The sequence below is a fragment of the Ambystoma mexicanum genome, chromosome 1p (assembly GCF_040938575.1).
Source record: "Ambystoma mexicanum isolate Mex_15411 chromosome 1p, UKY_AmexF1_1, whole genome shotgun sequence".
Classification (NCBI taxonomy): Eukaryota; Metazoa; Chordata; class Amphibia; order Caudata; family Ambystomatidae; genus Ambystoma; species Ambystoma mexicanum.
This window is the reverse complement of record NC_090921.1, coordinates 210,519,321-210,533,779: the sequence shown is the minus strand read 5'-3', so window position 1 is coordinate 210,533,779 and position 14,459 is coordinate 210,519,321. Positions and strand designations below refer to the sequence as shown.

Sequence of the window (14,459 nt, the reverse complement as noted above, 5' to 3'; positions counted from 1 at the left end):
CAACTCCTTCTACTGGGTGACTTCAACATCCACCTTGACTCCCTAATCACTGTGTCCACTCTCTTCCGTAACTACTGCACCTCGCTCTCTCTCTCCATTCTCTTCTCTGGTCCTACCCACTTGGATGGACACACTCTTGATGTCCTTATCCACACAGATCTTTCACTCTCCGCCCAACTCACCACCCCGCTCTCCTGGTCAGACCACTCCTTCCTCTCCTCCCACCTGGGCCCTCGCAAACCCTCTGACCGCAGCTCTCCCAGCTCTGCAAACATCATTCACGGACAACCGCCGATGAAACGAGTGTCAGTGGCTGCCTTGGCATCCACCTTCATCCAACCCTCTCCTCCCACTGCAGACTCTACCTCCGACCCTGCTCTTTGCAACCTTCATCTCGCCATCTCTAATACTCTCGACATTCTTGCCCCAGTCATGAGGATCCACCAGAAACACGTCACCAAGCGTAACACTTGGTACAACTCTGATCTAGCAGACCTGAAGCACAAATGCATAGCTGGAGAAAGGAAGTGGCAGACCACAGGCTTATCCCCTGACAAACTGGCCTGTCGCCTTCTCCAAAGGCAATATCGTCTCATCATTTGTTCCAAGAAGTGTGCCCACATCCAGGCCTGTGTCTCTAAGCATCCAACACCACAAATGAACTCTTTAAAATCTTCAAGGAACTAGCCAATCCTTCTGCAGTCTCCACTTTGCCTCTGCCCTCTCAGGCCCTCTTCACTTCACTGTTCACCCACTTCACTGCAAAAACTCTGGACATCCTGAGCACTCTTTCCTCCCCCCACCCCTGTAAGGAAGGCATGGTATCAAAGCAAGACAGTTACAAGTGATCAGAGTACACAGGTGTTTATTAAATTGTAAAAGACCCCAGCTCTTTTGTAACGGGAAAATATTGAATTATGGCATTACGACAGTGGGCCCCCTTTTTCCTCAAGGAATGGCCCTTATCTGATGGCTGCATAATAGAGGGAGCAATATGATTATTCACCATGTTGTCCATGGAATTATTACCATTTACAGAGAGACACGAGTGGTAATGGGGGAGAGATTAACAGATTGGTCTTTATGTGCCATACCGGCAGGTGCCGACATATCCACTAATTTGTTCAGAGGTGTGGATAGAGGAAGCAATACTGTTGGAGGGACTACGGAGGAACTTGGAACCCCACCGTCACTGAATTTACTCTGCAAGTCATCCATCTCTCTTGAGGCGTATATGCTGAATTTCGTGTTGCAGGATGCTTGTAGAAAGAGTAATCCTACCTTACGTACCTCTCCCACCTCTTTACAATCCTTTTATGAAGTTATCTGAGTCACCGCTCTCATAAGAAAGTGTCCATGGGCAAGGTGGGCCAGTACTGTCGGAGGACTCCGTCAGATTTCGCTTGCCACCGCATATCCGCGCTGTGCTCCGTGCTGTGTGTTAAGAGATTGATCTTGCACAACCAGTAAATGTGTCCTCCAACAACCAAAACTCCAGCAGACTCCACTTGCCGCTGAACTACCGCACTGCGCTCTGCGTGGTGTGGGTTAAGAGCTTCCCCTGTGCAACCAGTAAACGTGTCCTCTAACAACCAAAACTCCGGCAGACTCCACTTGCCGCCGCACTTCTACCCCTGTGCCTGTTCTATCTGACTGGAGTTTTTTCCCTATGGGGATTTCCCTCCTCTTCTTGGTTGCCTCTCCCAGGGTCACCTGCTTTCCAAATGCCTCTTAGACTGGAGGCATGGCGGCATCCAGGAGTGACTAGCCATACCTCAACTCTCCATGCCAGTCAAGAAAGGTCCAAGTGAGCACCATTGCTGATAATTGCCAACAGACTCCGCCAAGGTCTATTTATCCAAAGCAAAATCTCACATTACCGAACAACCAGAGACCTAAGATCCAAAAATGACACGCCAACTGAAACCAGAAGATTCTGCAGGGAAAGACACAGATAATTAGACTTTTACTGCTGTGAAGGCCAAAACTTTGAACCCACTAGCAAGGGAAATCCACACCCTACAAGGAAGCTTGAAATTCAGGAAAAATCTAAAAACCTGGCTTTTTTTACATATAATCAATGGAAAAAACCCAACAAGCAAGAAAAAGCTGCAACAGCACCATTTAGTTAACTAAATCCCAGGGATAAACACACCCAGAGGGAATGTCATACCCAATTTCCAACTGTTGAAGGAGTCTTGGTCAATCGCAGGACTAGGTATGTATGTAGTTTGGATACAACTCCACACAGCTGCAGGGCCATTGCACATGCCAAAGGGCATGACGGTATAATCATAGTGACGGCACTTCATCTTGAAGATGGTCTCCCGTTCATCTCCTTTCCAGATGAACACCCTTTAGTATGCTGGTGGTAGGTTTCTTTTAGCTGGGGAAGTCTCTCCCAGTACCCCAACACGAAGACGAGATAATATATTCCTTGATAGATCTCGCCCGGCAAAGTGCCATATCCTTTATGAACCATGTTAAGGACACACATGAGAGACCTTGCGTAGATTCTGAGGGCATAATGGGAGTAAAGGATTGGATTGATACAAATGCCTGAAGATCAATGCAAGCAAGGCAGAGGTGTTGGCCATACATGTAGGAGCAGACCTCAGCATCGCCATGTTTTAGTGTGAGGCATTGGGTGATTGCCCTACGCCTTCCTCATCTGTCAGAAACTTGAGCATTATGATGGAACTTGGCATATCACTTGGCGCCCAATTATCATTGGTGCTAAAGTCCTGTTTTTTCACTGATGAAGTTTAGATCTTCCCTCTTCCCAATCTCCCCATCCCACAGAGAGTTAAATCAGTTCATTCTCTGGTGTCTTCTAGACTAGGTTTTGGTGATACTGTCTATATAGGCCTCCAATGCAACATCCATGAACGCTCTGCAACAAATACGGAATGCAGCAGCCAGGATTATGCAAACGTTTTCAAAATCTATATATATAAAACGCTTTTAGGTATGTTTCTGTACTCTGCTGATGCAATATATCAGTGTTAGGTTGCCCTCTGCTGTCTAAATGGCAAAAGGCACCTCTGTCTGCACGTATAATTAAAAAACAGCTATGATTTTCATTATAGAGGCTGTCCTAATACCCCGCATACCTCTCATTCCATCTGATACAAATATGCCTTTCAAATTCAAAAGAAGACAGTTACCTATACTTTTAGCCTTTTCAAACCATTAATAAGTCACAAGGACCTACGCCCACCTCCTGGAAATGATCACTAGTGACCATTAATAAGTCAAAGGGACCTACACCCACTTCCTGAAAGCGATTGGTGGTAATTCCGATATTTAAGAAGAGGAACAGAAGTGACCCTGTGAACTAACAACCGATATTGACCTTTAACATATGCCGGAACGGCGTATGTTACTCTGGGAACGGCCAGTTCAATATGTTTCTCTTGGTATTTTAACACTACACTGGTTACTGGTGAGAGAAAATGTGTAAATGGATACTAAAACAATTGAAACGGTTTTGAAATCAATGATGCTCATAGCTGTTTATAATAAGGACCTCACTAATTTGTCGTCTGTTATGTTACATCCCGAGGACAAAGTTACAATCTTAATACACCTGGTTATTAAATGTCTACAGATTTAAGAATGCTCCAGTGTGTAGGAGATGTTCTTCAGTCCAGGCTGTGAAAATCTGGAACTCACTTCCTTTTCAGTTGCTCCAATAGTGCAACCTGTTGTCAAATAAAAGACATGGCTTTTTAAAGGAAAGGAAATCCATAAAACAGGATTGTCTCACCAATGTTTGCAAGGCAGTGAGCTGTGAGCAAGATATTAAAGATAGCTGCTCACACAACTGTACATGACCTTGAAAATGACTGGGCGCATGCATTACTTTTATTAATAATAAAGTCAGAGGACCAGAGCTCTAGAGACATTGAGCTTCTGAGGAAAGGCATGGAAAGGGAGAATGCCTCTGAGGACGTAGAGCTGGGAGTGGGCCTTCTTGGTAAGGTCCATGATGAGGGATGAAGGAGAGAGCGGAGTCAAAGATGACCCCAAGATTTTTGGCCACACAAGTTGGTGGGGGTAGAGGGCCGAGAGAGGGTGGCCAGAGGGTAGGAGGAAAGGAGGGCTCAGGTGTCCCGATGAGAAGGATCTCCCTGTTACTGGCATTAAGACAGAGATCGTTAGGTGCACACCATGCCTGAATGGCGAACAGACAATCAGGGATGAGAGGGGAGGAAGGGGAGGTAGTAGAGGGGAGTTTGAAGGAAAGCTGTGTCATCAGCATAGCTCTGTAAATGAGGAGAGGAGGAGGTGATCAGGTGAGCCAGAGGGGCAAGTGTAACCCCTGGCCCAAATGGGGCCTGGTTAGGAAGGGGATTAATAATAAAATATATAGAGACCACAAGACACAAGAAGGAGTGAAACGTTTTTATTCAATATGTGTGCTTACTAATGGACTTACCTGATTGTACCACGTTCCCCACCATGGGGGACACATGGAACACTGGACTGTAAAACAATGGACAGGTCTCTCCTGTCTGTGGACATGGACTGAACTCACCTGGAAGAAGAAAAGAACCGTTAAAGGTGACAGTTGAAAGGAGAGCTAGGGGAACGAAAGGCAGTGAAGGAAAAGCAGAGTGTAAAAAGATAAAAAGAAAAAGAAAGAGCTGTGTTCCCTGGGGGTCGCAGCCTCATGCGCACCCCCCGGGGCCCTTTGATGGTGTTGAGCCAGGCTGTGTCTGCCATCTGCAGCCCGGCCTGAAGATAAGCCCCAGGCCATGTGCGTGGTGCGGCCCGGGTGAATGCCCGCACCCGGGCCAACCCGGGCGGGCCAGAAGATGGGAAAATTCATGGGCCACGGGCACGGTTGTCTGGGTGAACATAACGTCACAGGACCGCTTGTTACTGCAACCCAAACTGGAGCGTGGCCTGGTAGCTACTGGCCACCCAGGCGCCTGTCTGGGTGGCCCAGAGGTATGAGAAGTCCCGGGCTGCGTGGTTGGTGCAGCCTGGGTTCAGAGTATGGCAGTGCTAGAGTAAGCCTGCCCGCGCTGTGGCTCGGCAGGACTGCAGGGAAGAAAAGAAGATCCCAGACGGCATCAGCGGGGAGCCATGGAGATCGCCAGCACCGCCGGGGGGCTTGCAGGTAATCCCGTCTCCCCGGAGCAAGACTGGGAGAGCAGAGAAAGAAGAACTTACCCGGAGCCCTGGCCGCAACGCCCTATGCGGCCGGGACTCAGCGTGATGTCAGCTGGCTGTGCGCTGACTCCACCCAGGTGGGCGGGCCTGGTTGGAGTCCAACAAGGAGTTTCCCCGCCTGGGAAACACCGCCACAGAGGAAATAAATTAAAGGGCTTGCAAAGCACTGGAACTTCTATTACTCAGCATTTTCACCGCCACGCAGGAAATAGGGGCTTCTAAGCCTCATCATGGGCTCAAAAGCTGCCAAAGCACGTTATGTATCTGAGGGCTCCCCAAACTCATTAGGGATTTTGGTGCTCTTAAAGTCCTAGGGCTGCATTTCTAGTATGACAGTGTGCAACACCACAGGAGGAAGTGTTTACCCATGCCCTACCAGGGAGAACGGCAGGGCTCTTACAGACCCTATGAAAGCAGAGGGCTCCCAAATTCTCCATGACAGCCACCTGTGGCAGAGCGGGGGTTTTAACGTGGGCTGAGTTGGTGCACCACAGCAAGCATGCCACCTCTGGAACAAGGTACTGTTTCATGATTCATATGTGGGGAAAGAGAAAGATGGAGACTCTTAGGAAGTAATGCTCAGTGGGAGAGATGAGAAACCTGCTAAAGGTTAACATTCAGAGGGGTTTATGTCATGGGTATTGCTTACCCAGATTTATGGCAGTACTAAACACAAAATGGAACGGGAAGTGAAGCATGAGTGTATATGATGGTTTTGAAGATGTTTAGTAGGTTAATCTGTTTTATATAAAAGCCCAGTGGGTCACCAAAACTCCTCCCCAGTGTACTGTGCCCTATTGACATCTGGAGCGCTTCATTGTGGCCCGTCTCCTGAGTTACAAACATTTTCATTTGCAGGTTGCCCAGCACCCCACTGGGATGTTGTGGTGGTGCCAGTGAGGTCCGTCCCTGGCTCAGCGTATTTCTTAAATACTTGCTCACCCGTGCCAGGGAAAAAAAAACTGGGTCTACACGAGATAGATATTGAAGAGCCATGGTGATCGAATAGAGCCTGGGGGACGCCACAGGTAGAAAGTGTGGTGGTAAAGGAGAAAGGGCCCAGTTGCAACTGCAAGGGGTGATTAGTGAGGAAAGTGGTCAGTCAATGAAGTGCCCGGTGAGGTGATGCTGAGGAGAGATCAAGGAGAATGAGAACAGCAGGAGAGTTAGTCGAGGTTGTGAGCATGACTTCATGGGTGTTCAGGAGAGCAGTTTCCATGCCGCTGGGTGCCATGAATCCAGTTTGATGTTCATGGTGGCAACCATCAAGTTCATTGTGAAGGGTCAGTTGAGGGAGGACCAGCTTCTCCAAGAGTTTACCTTGGAACGGGGTAGTGAAGCTATGGCGATAGTTAGCCGAGCAGGAGGGGTCAGCAGACAGCTTTTTTAATAGAAGTTGCACAAGGGATGTCTTGGGGGATCGAGGGGATAGAGGGGAAAGAGCTAGTGGCGAAGGAGTGGTTTCAGAAGTCAGTAACCACTGACTAGATTTAAACAGGGTTTGCTTCACTATAGAAAGGGTTCGCTTGGTAGGGCGTGGCTTGGCGCTGATGAGAGCGGACACCTAATATCAGCGCTCCGCTCCGATTTCTTTTAAAAATCCTTTTCTTTAACAAACCTTAAATATGTTTTCCTGGTGCCCCGTCCTGCTGTTGTGAGCTGCCTGGATTCCAAATCTCTTGTGAGGAATGCGCTGTCTGCACTTCGTGTTTGGAACATCCGGAGTGCTGGGCCTGAAGCCGCGTCATCCTGTGGTCTTCACAGCCGACGTCTCTTATCAGCAGGTCAGTTGCTGAAATGCGGGCAACACGCTATGTGTCAGGAGAGCAGTTTCTCTAAAAACAAAGGTTTTTTCCTTTCTTTTTTTATCCTTTTTGCATTATCCCTACATCTTTGCCCTAACGTTAATGCTGAACATCTGTATATGGAAAAAGTTAAATATTTGTGGGCTTATTTGACAAAAAAACATACTTTGCTGCTAATATTTTCAATCAAGTTTAGCTATAAGGAACAATTCTTTGGGCATAAGTGAACATTTATCAAGCAATTTGGACTGTTTCCTTTTCTTATATTCATCTCATTTTGAAAGCAAATGCTGTGATAAGTTACCTTTTATACAAATACAATAGTCTTTAAGCGAGGTCTGCCACAAATACCTCACATTGACGACTTTTTCTGCTTCTACCTGATTCAGTGAGTAACATCATATAATTTATATTCATCTTTTTGGCCTCACATTTCGCCTCATACTGCGTTCGCTCCTACTTGCTGGGATTCTACCATTAACTATAGTACTCTAATTTGTTGAGGCTATCTATCACAATCATTTTGTGGTATTCTGATCACCACACTCTTCTTTTAATAATCCTGAAGCGGAGAAAGGAGAAAATAAGACACCTAAGATATTGTAAAAGAGAAATCTGATTCTGCCAAACTATTTTGTTTCTACAGCCCCATATATATATAATATGGCTGCTGAAAAGGGACAAACTAAAGAGGCTTGTGTGTCGTCTCCCACTACCCTAAAGAGACAGAAGAGTGAGTCTCCGACACTCGAAGAAGATATAGCAAACCCAGTGATGCAAACCATTTTAGCAGTATTTAGAGCTTTAAAGCCCTTCATGGAGGATACAAATGCTAAGCTGCAACTTCTTGATAATAAATGGTCTCTTTTTGAACCTCATATGAATGAAGTCGAAAAGCGAGTTAGTAATGCAGAAGACATTTCTTATAAAGTCACTAACTTAGAAACGCAGGTTGCTTCCCTACAGCAACAATCTGTGAACCTTGAAAACAGAAACAGAAGAAATTACTTGCGCATTGTAGGCCTTCCGGGAGGAATTGAAAGAGATGATCCTATTGCCTTTATATATATATTTCTTCCTCAAATTCTTAGCCTACCGCTCTCTGTGCAATTCAACATCCAGAGAGCTCATCGAATTGGCCCCAGCAACCCAGCCTCCAATTCTCGCAGTCCTTCCAGAACTCTGATATTTTAGCCCTTCTTAACATCACGCACATTACCGTCATCATGCAAAAAGTCAGACAACTTAAACAGCTAACATGGGAAGGGGATAACGTTTTTATCACAATATGTTTCCAAGATAACGGCTGCAAGAAGAAGAGACCTTCTAACTTTCTGACCTGCTCTGAAGCAATTAAATGCCAGGTATGGCATTATCCAGCCTGCTATCCTGAAAGTTACTTTAAATGGGCACACCTCAACATTTCAAAACACAATGGATCTAAGACACTATATCCAATCTCACAAAAGGTCTGATGTGTATACTTCTAACCCCATCACATGAACAAATTCTACAATTATGTGCGTTCTTCATTTTGAAATTTAACATACTTCATCGGAGTGGTGAATGGCGGGCCGTCCTTTTTTCTTTCTCGGCGCTCCTTCCCCCATCTCTTTATTTTTGGACATGGATTGGTGTGCTGGTTCCTGTTAGCCACCGTTCTCTTGATCTTTTTTGATTACAACTATGTTTTAGCAATTCTCATGTCTTTTTTGTTTGTCTTACCCTTTCCCTTGTGTCTCACTCCTTTCATGTTATCCCCTGCCCTGTTGGATACTTGATTATTTTTACATGCTAACAGGTTTTGTATGCTTTAAAGTTACTGTTTTATTTAAATTACGGTTTATTTTATTACATGTTTATCCTTTTTCATGAATGATGCCTCTCAATATTGTATATTGGAATGTCAAAGGATTACATAATTCCATTAAGAGACAAAAAGTACTTTCACCTCTATAGATTAAGGCCCTCTATAGCTTGTATACAAGAATCACATCTTTCAGTTGACGAAGATGCAAAACTCAAACAACATTGGGTGGGCCAGGTTTTTTCAAGCACAGCCAACGGGAAAAAATATGGTGTAATCACACTTATTAACAAAACCCTCAAGTGTAAAATTCCTCTCCTTCCCCCAGAAGCTCACTGTCTCCAGAGCTCTGGTTCTCTCTAGGCTGGACTATTGCAACAGCCTTTTTCTAAATCTGCCTGCTTCTACTCTCCGCCCTCTGCAATTCATCCAGAACAGGAATGCGAGACTTGTCCTTGGCCTCAAGCCCAGGGATCATATCTCTCCAGGACTGAAATCTTTGCACTGGCGCCCACTGTCTGCGAGGATTAAGTTCAAAACCCTCTGCATCATCCACTAGGCCTTCTGCGGTCTCGGGCCTCAATACCTTCAACTCGCTCTTCCTAAATATCTTCCTTCTTGAGCTATTCGCTCATCTGCCGCCAGCTCCCTCAGGGCCAGTCGCTTCGCCAAGCAACGCGTTGGTGGTCGATCCCTCTCCTCGGCTGGTGCCTCCCTCTGGAACAGCCTCCCTGCCTCCCTTAAACTTGAGGAGAACCATCTCCGGGTTCCGGAATTACCTCAAAACCTTTCTCTTTGCTTCTGCTTTCTCTCTTCCTCTCTTCTGCTGACCTCCTGTCTGAAACCAGTACTGCACTGGCTACCTGGATACCCTCTGATCCCGGGCCCAGGTCCCATTCCCACCAGCGTCACACACCTGCACTGTCCACCTTGCAACCCCCGCACTGGAGACTGTTCTGTACCCCTACAGTCCCCCTACCAGACCTCGAGAGCTGATGTCCACACTTACCCATGCACTTGCCACATGCTGGCCATTACCTTATTTATTGTTATTATCTATTCCCATGTACTGCACTTTCCTTCCTCCCTTCCCACGCACTTGCGCGATCTGAATGACACCTGGCCTAGTAGGATCATTGTCCGTCCCCCTTGTTCCCCTCCCCTGCCTCGTCACGCCTTGAAACACTTGTGTATAGGCGCATTACAAATGCCATATCATATGATATCATATCATATCATATCATATCATATCTACAGAGTCTCACCAGTTGGGAAGATGGGTTATTCTTAATATATCAGTAGATTCCACAACCTATACAATTCTTAATGTTTATGGACCTACCTCTGCAGATCCTTCCTTTTGGAAACAACTCAGAAATCATATACTACTTAGTAACCCCCTCAATTTGATTGTATGTGGAGATTGTAATCAAGTCACAGACCCCTTTATGAACAGAAAATCCGATGTGCGGTATACTAATACTACATCCCATACACAATTTATTAACTTTCTATCTGAAACTGGCCTTGGCGTATCCTACATCCCACTGACTCGGAATTTACCTTTTATTCTACACCTCATAACTCCTTTTCATGGCTTGATTATATTTGTATCCCTAATTCTATGGTTAATCTTCTACTTGATGCCCAGATAGACTCCATCACAATCTCTGATCATGCTCCAGTGCACATTAAAATTGCTACCCCAATAACCTCTCATAACTCTTTCAGATGGAGATTTAACACTAGCCTCTTAAATGATGCATCTTTTATACAATTTATCACAGAACAACATAACAACTTTTTCCTTGAAAATAAAGATCAGGACACTTCCATCCGCAATAATTGGGACTGCTATAAAGCGGTCCTTAGAGGTCATTTTATCTCTTACGTAGTGAATAAGAAGAAAAACCTTACAGCTGAATCTGATCTGAATCCATTCTCAAACGGCTTAAACCTTTAGAAATTCAATTTGCCCGCACTAATTCTTCCGTAGTCCTTAGGGACTTTTTTTAAACTAAGATTTCAATACAATAAACTTATCACACAATACTCTTGTTCCAATCTGCTCAAATATAAAGCCAAAATATACCAATTTTCCAATAAAACCAGTAAAGCATTAGCTTCATACCTTAAACTTAACTTGGAGAAATCCAAAATTGTTGTTATTAAAGATCATTTGGGAAATAGAAAATTGTCTGAAAAAAGAAATTGTTCATGTCTTTAAGGAATTTTATTCCAATTTATACACTTCTGAAGCCCCTCCTATTAATCCTGCTATTAATGATTTCCGATATAGCACACCTCGCGACTCCTACCCTCAAATTGACCTCTCTTCACTTAATGCTCCGATTTCTGCCCCTGAAATTCATTTAGCTATTAAAAACCTTAAAACAGGTAAAGCCCTGGACCGGATGGCTTCCCCATTGCTTTCTTTGCTCATTTCTCCAATCTTTTAGTCCCTAAAATGAGAAAACTTTTCTCTCATTTTATTTTAAATAACATGGCCCAAGGTTAATTTTCAGAAGCTATGCTAATAAGTATTCCCTAAACCTGATAAAGACCTCGAACTCCCCAAAACTACCGTCAAATTTTCCTTATTAATACTGACTTTAAGATTTATGCTACAATTCTTGCCAATAGAATCCTCCCTTTCCTGCCCAATCTTCTTAAGCAAGAAGAAGTAGGTTATGTAAAAGTTAGAGTGTCCTCATCCCATATTAAACTTTTTTTGGACATCATTGACATTCTAAACAAATCAAATGACCACTTTTCTGCGATAGCCCTTGATGCTGAAAAAGCTTTCGACAGAGTTGAATGGGACTTTATGTTCCAAGCGCTCAAGGGGCATGGTTTTGGTCCCCCATTTCTATCTATGAATAAGGTCCTATACTCCAACCCCAAACTGCAATCTTTGTAAATGGACAATTATCCTCCTCCTTTCCCTTATCTGCCCACTATCTCCTATCCTGTTTATTCTAGCATTAGAACCCTTTTTCAAAGCCATAAGACAAAATTAATTTATTTTGGGAATTACATTTGACAATTTAAACATTAAAACAGCGGACTATGCCAATGATGTACTTGTATTCTTAAAAAACCCTCAGCTGGGAGCCCAACATTTACTCAATATTATATCCAGATTATATCCAGATTTCAGATGCGTCAGGATACAAACTTGATACTGATAAATCTGAGATTCTTCCACTTATCATACGTTGCACCCCGTCTCACACTAGCACTCTAGGAATGAAATGGTGTCCCTTAGGATTCAAATATTTAGGTATCCGCATTTCTGCTTCCATCAATGGTATTCGTAAACATAACTCACACATTAGCCAGAGTCAAAGAGTTAGTATCTTCTTGGTCCCCTCTTTATCTCTCCTGGTGGGGCAGACTGGAATCGATCAAGATGATTATCTCCCCAATAATACTCCATCTGCTCTATATGTTGCCTATTCCTCTTTCTCCCTCCTTTTTTAAATCTATAGACTCATGTCTCATGAAATTCTTATGGGGGAAAAAGAAACATTAAATCTCGCTGCGCAAGCTCAAAAGATCCAGTTCCCAAGGAGGTGTAGGTTTCCCCGAATTCAAAAAATATCATCTAGCCTTTACTGTTAAGCAAACACAGTGGTGGTTTGTTAAGGATATATCATTTCAGGTGCCTAACTGGGTTCGCCTGGAGAGAGCTATGGCTTCCCCAATGTCCCTTGCAGACCTCTACCTAATTAATGGGAAAAATAAATGTACTAAATATTCCTGTCTTTGCCAATCCATCCTTTCTCTTAAGATGTTTATGTTCCCATCTATAACTAAGCAATCCTCATTCATATCCCCCTTCATTTGGTATAACCCCTTGATTAAAATCAAAGGTAAATCCATTTTCTGGAGGCCGTGGCTCTCTAAGTGCATCAGATTCTGTAACCAGCTATTTAGGTGTGGTATTCCCATTACATTCGATGAATTTATTATCAATTTTCACATGCCTGGCTCTTCCCTGATGCAATTTCTTACAATTATTGCTGCAATAGTAGAACATTTAGAAACACTGATGTATAGTTCTAATGATCCTGATGTGCTAAGACTGCTTCATATGCTCAACCCTAATACAACAGCCTCAATCTACTATAATATCTTATTAAATTCTTCACCTACTCCGAGGATTGAATGTCTTCACAATGACTGGAGAAGAGATTGCGTACTGTTGGATCATCCGTTTTTTTGGCCCCCTAATGGCAGAATATTTCTAAAATTACCACCTCTGCAAGTCTTATCCTAACCTTAGTTTTTTCATCATAGGGCCTTTATCACCTCTGTATCCCTGTTCAAATGTGGTTATCACCTAATGATAATTGCTGGAGCTGTTTACAAGTTCAGGGCTCTTTTAAACATGTTTATAGACTGCAATATGTTAAGTCATACTGGAACTCTGTGTGGAATACCATCAAATGAATTTTTATCCTTACTATGGATTTCTGTTTTGATGTTCTTATATTAGGTAGCTCCATGCTACACAACAATTCAGTCAACAAACATGCTAGATATTTGTTAGCTTTATGCTTAATGGTGGCAATCCAAAATATCATGACCAATTGGAAAAACCTAAGTCAAATTCATTATACATTTTGGTGGAATCCTCAATGCAATATTCACAGATTGGAAGGATGTAATGCTTCTACCACTGATTTACAAAATAAGTTTCAGTTGAATTGGCAATCATTTAATGACTTTTTATCCATGCAAGTTTGTATCAGTAACCTGTGGATCAATGTCCTCTATGAATGCATGATATATTTGTACCCAACCCTTTATCCCCTTCCCTTCTTCCTCCTCCTGTGTTTGTTCTGTTCAGTTGGTGTTTTGTCTTGATGTCTGTCATTGTGTGTTCCCCCCAATATTAAAAAATCTGTAGCACAGTTTGATACTATATGATATCAGGATACTTGGCTTACTTTGTAGTCATCCTCAACATATCCTGCTTACCTGGCTGTATATCCGATATTATTCTTGACATATAATGTTTGTATTATCTGCCTTATATACCTAATCTCATCCAATAAAAATCATTAAACAAAAAAAAAAAGAAAGGGTTCCCTTTTGGCTTGGGTAATGCTTGTTCTTCTCGTTACTACAACAACATCTGGGGTTAAATAATATTTGTTCCTAATGTTACACGTTTCAATCTCCAAAGGAGAAACCGATTTAGGCACACACAACCACTCTTTAATGTAAATCTTTACCCTTAAGTATCTGTAAGTGTTTGTATTACCACGTATTAACACAGAGACACTTTCCAACTAAGGACAGGAATCACAATTGGCCACACGCGACATTTCTTTGATGCCATAAGATCTTGTAACAATTGTGAAAGTCAATATTTGGGTTCTTGGAGTCATTTCGAAAGCGTTCCCTTTTTTATTAGACACACACGACCACTCCGGCAACATTAAGAGTTCAGCAATGGAAAGGAAATGCTTTTCTTCGTATGCGAGCACTATAACATTTACTAGAAGTGTGTGATACATTTCCATTGTAAAGAATAGCTTTCACAATGAGAAACAGTTTATACTCGCTTCTACTCTTACGCAGGGCACTTACGAGCTGGTAACAGTTACCAGCAAGGGTTTCTGAGTGAACCTGAAAGCTAAGCCTCACTCACTGGC

The 14,459-nt window shown here is 43.5% G+C and overlaps 1 protein-coding gene across 1 annotated transcript in view; it reads left to right on the top strand.

Moving 5' to 3' along the window:
• Positions 1-14,459, top strand: part of LOC138567844 (voltage-gated potassium channel subunit beta-3-like) — a 582,138-nt gene that overhangs the window by 47,050 nt on the left and 520,629 nt on the right. The gene's annotated exons all lie outside the window — the stretch shown is intronic.